Below are 9,064 nucleotides of genomic sequence, written 5' to 3' on the forward strand. Positions count from 1 at the left end.
CTAACGTTTCAACATAGTGTGTGTCTTCGTCAGAGTAACTCTGACAAATGTCATTACAAACTGAAGTTCAGTTGGTATCTAAAACCCAGCTATGTCCTTCAGGGCCAAATACAGTTCTGTGGCCGATTCCCAGTCTTGTGGCTGCTGCAGTGTGTTTTGTTGTACAGCCTGTTGTAAATATTCCTCAATGTTTGGATCACCACACAATCCAACCGGTAGCCCCTCCTCGGGAAACACATCCAGTTCCCTCTCCTCAACAGCAAATCCACAGTCTCTTGAACCATATCTGCAAAATGAAAATAGAACAGTGAAGGATTTTTTGCTGACAATATGGAACTATATAAATCAACGCATGCAGTGACATGTTATAAACTGCTGTATCATACTTATGTGTAAAATTATGAATATATATTAACCAACTTAAGCAATAACAACACCTTGCATTTAGTTTGATGCAAAAGGTTAATTCATTTTGTTAAGAACTCAAATACCTGTGAGGCAAGAGATAGAGTTCGTTTGGAATCCCCCCTGGACACGATGCAAGTCTGCTTGGCCGGATCCTGTGTTTGTTCCAGAGGTCTTTGCATTCATCCAGGTCTTTCTGTAGAACCCCTCTGAAGCAGAATCTCAGCAAGCATTGGTGTTCGTGGCTTCCATTTAAGTTTCCAGAGTCTCTTAGGTCTCCAAACAAGTCCATCCAAAACTGAGACCTGGGTATATAATTCAGTTCAGTTCAGTTCAGTTCATTTTTATTTCAAACATTTCAAACATGTGCCTTCACAATCATTACAAAATATCATTCCATTATTTGTTTGAAAAGGAGTAGGCTGAAGTATTTACTTATTTGTCCCTACCCCCTCAAGTTTTACCTCTCATTCATTTAATTTTTTTTTTGTCTTAAATTAAACAAACAACATATGAAACATATAAACATATGAAGTAAAACAAATTAATATTAATTAATATTTAAGAATCAATTTAGCTTTGTTCTTGGTCATTTTATAGGGTTTGTTACATTTTGGTCCCATTTAAAACATGCCACAAATGGATGTCAAACAAAGTAATGCATATTAGTTTTCCATAAATATTGTAGCGACCCTGCAGTAATGTTCTTGTTAAAAATGCTGTATTCTTTTCACTCTGTTCTGTGTGTTGATTGTGAGGAGTGGAGAGTTTGGTCTGAGTTTTTCATTTTGTATTGGCGTCGTTAAATCTAGGCAAGCATGCTCATTTCGGCACAACAGCTGACAGTGACCATTTTGAGTTCCTGCAATAAAGTGACGGCTGTTAACGTCTATCTCATCCAACTTTTCAACACGTCCAGCAGGACGCTACTCTATTTTCTTAAATGCATGTAAAAAAAAAACGATCTGATCAGCTTTCACTGTAGCTTACACCTACCAGACACAAATGTACCCACCTTCCTCTTCTGAAATAAGACCACCATGACTCGATGCGCTGATTCCCAGTAGATGATCCGTAACTGTGGCTTGACGATCCAGCATAATAGTCCGTGTGCGCGTGACGGAGGGTACACTGTATTGCTGCCATAGTCCCATTCTCAGTCCCGAAGTCTGTTCGTAATCTCATTGGTATCACACCAAGACTCTTTACACAGTTTATATAATTGTGAGCTATAACAGCCGGGTTGTTGTTTGTTGCTCCACACACAAGCCACATCAGTCTTCTTGAAAAGCCATCTATACATCCTGACAGGGCCAAGCCAAAGGGTTTCAGTTTATCATAGCCATCTACATGCCATATGTAATTGGGCCCCATGGAGTGATACGTGCATCTTGTGAACCTCCTTCGAGTTCTCAAAGCGATTCCTTGAGGATTTAGTTGTCTCAGCAGCCTCATAACTACATCACGCTTGACACGCAGCTTGTGTTTTTGTTTGAGAACTTGCCACATGGTCCGATATCCAAACAATTGTCCTGGTCCTCGAAGCTCGGCCAAAATGGCACGCCTCACCTCAGGAAGTGGAGAATAGTTGCCTCGTCTGTACAGTCCAGATTATTTTAAATGCGTTTTCAGTGTACGCATACTAATTGCAATGTCATGATTACACTTGAGCATATCCAGTATCACCTCGTATGTATGTCCTGAATCAAAATATTCTCGAATAGCGACAGCTATGTTTGGGTCACCGCTAATGTTCATGTTTGAAAAAAATGCGCCACAGGCAGAGTAACTTCCGGTTCCAAAGATGAACAGCGCGGACGTCCAATCAGTGATGTCTCCTGTTGCCGACTGGTACCTACCCTTTCCGGTTTTCTTAATGTAATTGTGCTTCTCAATTTGTTTTTGTGATTCTTCTTTTGTTTTTGTGCTTCTTGATTTGTTTTTGTGATTCTTCTTTTGTTTTTGTGCTTCTTGATTTGTTTTTGTGATTCTTCTTTTGTTTTTGTGCTTCTTGATTTGTTTTTGTGATTCTTCTTTTGTTTTTGTGCTTCTTGATTTGTTTTTGTGATTCTCAGTTTTGTTTTTGTGCTTCTCAATTTTGTTTTTGTGATTCTCAGTTTTGTTTTTGTGCTTCTCAATTTTGTTTTTGTGATTCTCAGTTTTGTTTTTGTGCTTCTCAGTTTTGTTTTTGTGATTCTCAGTTTTGTTTTTGTGATTCTCCATTTGTTTTTTTGTTTCTCGATTTTGTTGTTGTGTTTAGCAATTTGTTGGTGTGATTTGCACTTCAGGGCCACCGTAGATTTGTGCTTAATATAGTATTTCTGCTAAATGTAGTATTTATGCTTAATCATACTATTTCTATATATTTCTGCCAGGCAGCCAATCCTCTGTGAGGACTGAGACATTCAAATTTTCAAATCAGGGCCTGCACGGTTTCCCAGCCAATCATATAAGTGTCCTGAGGCATTCAAATTTGCATATTGGGGCCTTCATGGCTTCTAAGCCAGCCAATCATATCTGAGGGCTGAGGAATTCAAATCCACAAATCAGGGCCTGCACAGCTTCCCAGCCAGCCAATCATGTATGTGCGCTCCAGGTATTCAAATTTGCATATTGGGGAATTCGTGGCTTCTAAGTCAACAAGTCATCCATGTCATATATCTCTAATAATTCATATTTTAATGATAAATTGTCAACACTTGAAGATTCCCCCATCTCTTCTGAACAAAACGGTGTAAGAATGACCCTTCTAGCCCCTACGGTTAGGAAATTATGGTCATTTGTTTGAGGGGAGTCGTCACTATGAGAAATAGACTGCAAAAATCCTGTGTGTCTCTGTGCTGCGTGTGTAAACAGAAGCACCTGTTTTGGCGGGAAAGAGTGCACAGGCTCTCTGATTGGTGGATTCAAATTCAGCAGCTCCCAGGCTGCTTGACTGAGCCAGAAACTTAATTCTCTCACTCTGTGTGTGTGTGTGTGTGTGTGTGTGTGTGTGTGTGTGTGTGTGTGTGTGTGTGTGTGTGTGTAACAGAGAGAGAGAGAGAGAGAGAGAGAGACCCACTTTAGGGCAGCATCTCATTTTTGGAAAAACATAATATATTCAGACTGGTTGACTGGCATAGACCCTCTGTGTGTCTCTCTCTCTCTGTGCATTTGTGTATACATATTTGATTTGATGTGTAATTGTTGGCTGTTCCTTCTTGTTTTTAAATTTATTTTTATTTATTTCTTTTTTTTCCACAGGTGAACAACAATTAGTTTTGAGGGAACTTAACCATGTTCTGTTTTTTTTTTATCTTGTCATTTTACTTTTCCAATATTTCTACTTCAGTTATTGCTATTCTGCTCAATCATAGTATTTGTTCTAAATCATTGTTATTATGCTATATTGTAGTATTTCTGCTAAATCATAGTATTTCTACTATATTATATATTTCTTTCTAAATATAGCATTTCTGCTATATAATTGTATTTCTGCCAAATTATAATATTTGTGCTAAAACAAAGTCTTAATTTAAAATTACAATATTCATAGTTCATCAGTGTCTCTGGTAAATCACAGTATTTCTGCTATGTTGTACTATTTTTCTAAATCATAGTGTTTCTGTAATGTTTAAGTATTTTTGGCTAAATATATTCTTTCTGTTATCTTATACTATTTCTCCTAAATTCTTGTATTTTTGAGAAGTTATGTTTCTGGCAAGTTACAATATTTCTGCTAAGTTCTGCTATGCTATTGTATTTCTGCCAAGTATTATGTTTCCTCTAAGATATTGCAGTTCTGCTAAATTATTACATTTTAGCAATGTTCCTTTGCTTCTGCAAAGTTTTTACAATTTCCGCAACTTTTCAGCTTTTTCAGCTACTTTTTGCATACAGCTTCAGCTTTAAGCATCCACACTGCATTTTCGCAGGAAATGCAAATTTTTCTAGTTGTGTGGATGCCCTCAAGGGCATCCACACTATTGAGATCCTGTTTCTCTTTATTCTTTATCTTTTCTTCATCTTCAAGTTGCTTCCGTACGTTTTTCGGCGCTTAACTACTCCCTCAGTTTTCAGCCGATTTTCTCAGTTCAAATCTTAAAAAATTCTGCTCTTTCTGCTCTTTCCAGCTATGACTTTTGGTGCTCATAACTTCTATACTTTTTGAGATATTGATTTTTCTTTTCAATATTTTTTGCCCTTTTTTGCATATTATCAGTGGCCTCACTGATTTTCCTTGCCGGCTTGACCTGTGTTTTAGCTCAGTGAGATGAGCGTCCGTTCTCAGACTGGGAGGCCCGGGTTCAAATCCCGCTTATGGCAACATTTCTTTCAGTCAACAGTTACACTTTCTTAAGTCTTTTTAACACAAATTTAAGCTTTTTCACCCATTTTCAGCACAATTTTCAGTTTTTTCACCACTTTTCAGCACAAATACCAGCTTTTCAGCAGAATTCTACTCATTGAACTCTTTTCACCACAAATTCTGCTGATTGAACTCTTCTCAGAAAAGTTTTTCACTTTTTTCTGCTATTTTCAGAAAAAAAACTCTTTTTAGCAAAATTCTGCTGATTGAACTCTTTTCAGAAGAAATTCTGCTGATTAAACTCTTTTCAACAAAATTTTCAGTTTTTTCTGCCGTTTTCAGAAAAAACCTCTTCTCAGCAAAATTCTGCTGATTGAACTCTTTTCAGAAGAAATTCTGCTGATTGAACTCTTTTCAGCAAAATATTCAGAGTTTTCACCTCTTTTCTGCCCAAATTCTGCTTATTCACCTCTTCTGAAACATTTTAAGCCTTTTCACCTCTTATCAGCACAATTCTCCGCCTCTTCTGCTCATTTCAGCCCAATTGTCAATCTCTCCACTTCTTCGTTGTGAGAATGACATTGGCTCAGTGAGCTAAATAGCTGCCCTTAGACCAGGAGGGCCAGGTTCAAATCCTCATCAGGGCAACATTTTTTTTTTCAACTTTTTCAGCTTTTTTCTGCAGACTGCTTTTTTCTCAACTCAACTTCCACAAATTATACATCAAAACGTAGGTATTTTTGCTGGCTTTAAGACAGTGTCACTATAATTATTGTGAGAGTTACGGTTTTTTCACAATTTGCCTCGAAGTGACACATGGTCTAAAAACTCCCCATTCAAAGTCTATGGGGAGGTTGTGAAACTCAGAGCTGAAATACTGAAACTGAAGGCATTTTCAAATCGTCATATCTCCTTAACGAAGCAAAGTTAAGACATGAGGCTTGTCCCCGTATATCTTCAGACACTCCTGACGCTCACAATTCAAAAATTATTTTCTCACCTATTACCGTTCTGAGATGAGTTAGACTTGTTTGAGGGGTGGAAATCTGTCCTCCTCTCTCATTTTTCAAATTCCGAAAATGAAGCCGTTTCTTCTCTCGTCATATCTCCGCGACGGAGATACAAAGAGCTATGTAAATCACAGTCAAAGTACACCAAAGTCCGCTGATTCACCCAGTGCAAGAATTATGCTTCTATCCCACCTAGTTTTTGAGTTACACGACGTTTTGTAACTCCAAAAAACGGCGTTTTTCACCGCTCACCGCAATCAAATTCTGACTGCTGATCACCCTGTTTTTTAAGGCGCCCCGCCCCCTTTCCAGGTGGCACGATTGGTAATGACACGGCTCTTCAGACCTAAGGTCGTGGGTTCGATTCCACCTTGGCCCACATGTTTTTTTTTAACTACAAATTTATACGCTATCACAGACCGGTAATTCATATTGATAATTTATTATAATTCTGCAAACTTTTATGATTTTAGCAGCTTTTCTAATATGGACCTCAGATTCTTGTTAACAGTCTGTGGCAGAAATACATACAAGTACACAGCCTGATGAAGCAGACAGAAGCAGTACCTCTGATTGGTTCAGTATTTTCACCTCTTATCAGCACAAATCTCAGCCTCTTCTGCTGTTTTCATTAGAATTTTAAGCTTTTCCACCTTTTTTTAAGTTACGTGAGAACCAGTTTGGCTCAATGAGTAGCTGAAAAATATCAGCCTCTCCTGCTGTTTTAGCAGGATTTCAGAGTTCAGCTTTTTCACTTGTTTTAAGCACAAATTTCAGTTTCTTTACCTCATTTCACAACAAAGTTCTTCCTCTTCACCTCTTTTCTGCTAATTTGAGCTTCTGCTCCACAGTGCACATTTTCCCTCTCATCATATTTTTGCTTGTGACCAGAGCTCATTTGGCTCAGAGGGTAGGGCAGCTGCCGTGAAACCCGGTGGCAGAGGTTCAAATCCTACCTGTGACAGTTGCTACACATGTTCCCTGCTTGCATGCACTCTGCTTTCTTAACACTCTCCAGTGTGTCATTACACATACAGCCATCTTCAGCAAGCACTTCTGCTTCTACACCTCTTTCCAGCTCATCTTTTTGCTTCTTTACCTCTTTTCAGCAGAAATTCTTCTGATTCACCTCTTTTCTGCCAAATGTTTAGCCATTTCACCTCTTATCAGCACAATTCTAAGCAGCTTCTGCTAATTTCACCAGAATTGTCAGTCTCTCCACCTCTTCTTTGTGCAAATGAGTTTGGTGCAGTGAGTTGAGTCGTCGCTTTTAGACCAGAAGGGCCAGGTTCGAATCCTGCTCAGGGCAATGTTTTTTGCTTTTTCAGCTTTTTTCAGCCGACATCTTCAACGTTAAGGCATCCACACAGCATTTTCGCAGGAAATGCAAATTTTTCTAGTTTTATTTTGTTTTTTGTACATTATCTGTGCCATTTTATATTCAACTAAAACATAAAATTTCAGGGTACTCAAATTAATAAACATCAAATGTTAGTTAGTTCTTTATAGTTCTATTGATTTATAATTCTTAAAGTTGTTTTTTTTTTTTTTTTGTAACTTTAACATAGGACGGGTATTGGTTTTATGCATTACCCCATATCTCTAGACAATAAGTCATATATGGAAGCAACAGAGAACCATAAAGTGTGTATAATGATTTCTTGTTCAGGACATCCTTTAATTTGTAGAGAATAGCAACAGTTGTTGACATTTTTGTTTTCACTTTACGATTTCACATGGTTTATATGAGACTTCTAACTAAGTCTAAAAAACAACAACAACAAAGTTGTGAATTTAGTCAATATTGAGGTTTAGAATGAACATTTTTTAAAAGGAACTTTAACTTGATACTACTCTGTCCAACTACAAAGGGGGAAAGCAAGTGTAAAAAGCACAGAGATGACTTCAAAGTTCAAAGGTAACTGATGATCTTGTAGTATGCCTGGGTTTTCAATTTTATATATTTTATATATGAGATTTGCATCCACTCCTGTTCTGGACAGGCAGCATGAAAATATACACAAAAGGTGAACGGTGATTAAAAGTAAACGAGCTAGACACTTAAACTATGGAATCAGAACGATGCCACCTTGAAACGAAACTGAAAAAAAAATTGAAACTGAAATAAATATACTGAAAAATCTTGTATTGAAACCGAAAAAAAAATGATAGTGAAAAACAATTAATTGAAACTGTAATTTTTTTGTTTTCGCTTACAATTCTTTTTTTCAGTTTAAATCCTTTTTTTTTTGGTTTCAATCCATTTTTCAGTTTCAACCTGTACTTGTGTTTTATTGTATTTTATATTTGTATTTTATTGTACAACACTTTGGTCAGCCTTGGTTGTTTTTAAATGTGCTTTATAAATAAACTTGACTTGACTTGATGTGAGTGAAGTTCTTCAAATCCAACAAAAGTGGTATCAAACGTTTGTGCTGGTTTGTGCTGCAAAAATTTCCGTTTGTGCTGCTATCATTTTAAAGATATTAATAAAATTTTCTAGAGGTCATCAGAGGTCAACCAGCCCCCCCACATTACCCAAATCCAACAAAATTGATGTCAAACGTTTGTGCTACGTTTGTGCTGGTTTGTGCTGCAAAAATGCTTGTTTGTGCTGCTAACATTTTAAAATTTTTAATAAAATAACGTCTTGATGCGTGCTTAATCATCCAGGTAAGTAAATCCCAAAAGGTTGATTCTGTTCATCTGGACATTTTCAGTTGGAGAAACGTTTCGTCACTCATCCAAGTGACTTCTGCAGTCTCAGCTGACTGCAGGTTTCCCCAACCTTATAAACACATGTGAGTGAAGTTGCCCCCCCTACCTTCTTCAAATCGAACAAAATTGATGTCAACCATTTGTCCTGCAAATTATTTTGTTTGTGCAGGTTATGTTTCCCTAATTTTATAAACAGTACATGTACAGTGAGAGAGATGTTACATCTGTCTTCACTTGCATCCCAGTCATAGAAGCGTTGGAGGTCGTTCATAAGAGATTACAGGATCATCCCAACCTCAGCAACAGGACCACTCTCAGCACTGATCAGTTGTGTTTGCTTTTGGAACTGTGTCTTAATTCCACCTATTTTGCATAAGGGTCAGTACAGGCAGAAATCTAGGTGTGCCGTGGGTTCCCCCAGGCCCCTGCTCAAAGTCACCAAACCAGTTCGTAAGCAGGTACAGGTGTGGCCAGAAGGGTCCTCAGAGGCACTGCTTTTCCACCACAGGGTGCCACACACGACAACACCACAGACTTTCAGGAATATACAGAAACTGTCACTGCCTACATCCCAAAATGCATCGATGATGTCACAGAGACCAGGACTATCACTGTCCGAGCCAATCAGAAATACAAGCCTTCA

At 37.9% G+C, this 9,064-nt stretch overlaps 1 long non-coding RNA gene across 1 annotated transcript; it reads right to left on the reverse strand.

Annotated features, from left to right (window-relative positions):
* Nucleotides 1-23: 23 nt before the first annotated feature.
* On the reverse strand, nt 24-1,787 carry LOC308402634. Its single transcript, XR_013972786.1, has 3 exons — nt 1,421-1,787; nt 492-710; nt 24-286 (listed from the first exon to the last, which is right to left on the reverse strand). It is a non-coding gene; the product is annotated as an uncharacterized lncRNA (long non-coding RNA).
* Nucleotides 1,788-9,064: the final 7,277 nt, after the last annotated feature.

The sequence above is a fragment of the Rhamphochromis sp. 'chilingali' genome (assembly GCF_963969265.1).
Source record: "Rhamphochromis sp. 'chilingali' genome assembly, chromosome: 9".
In the NCBI taxonomy this organism is placed as follows: domain Eukaryota; kingdom Metazoa; phylum Chordata; class Actinopteri; order Cichliformes; family Cichlidae; genus Rhamphochromis; species Rhamphochromis sp. 'chilingali'.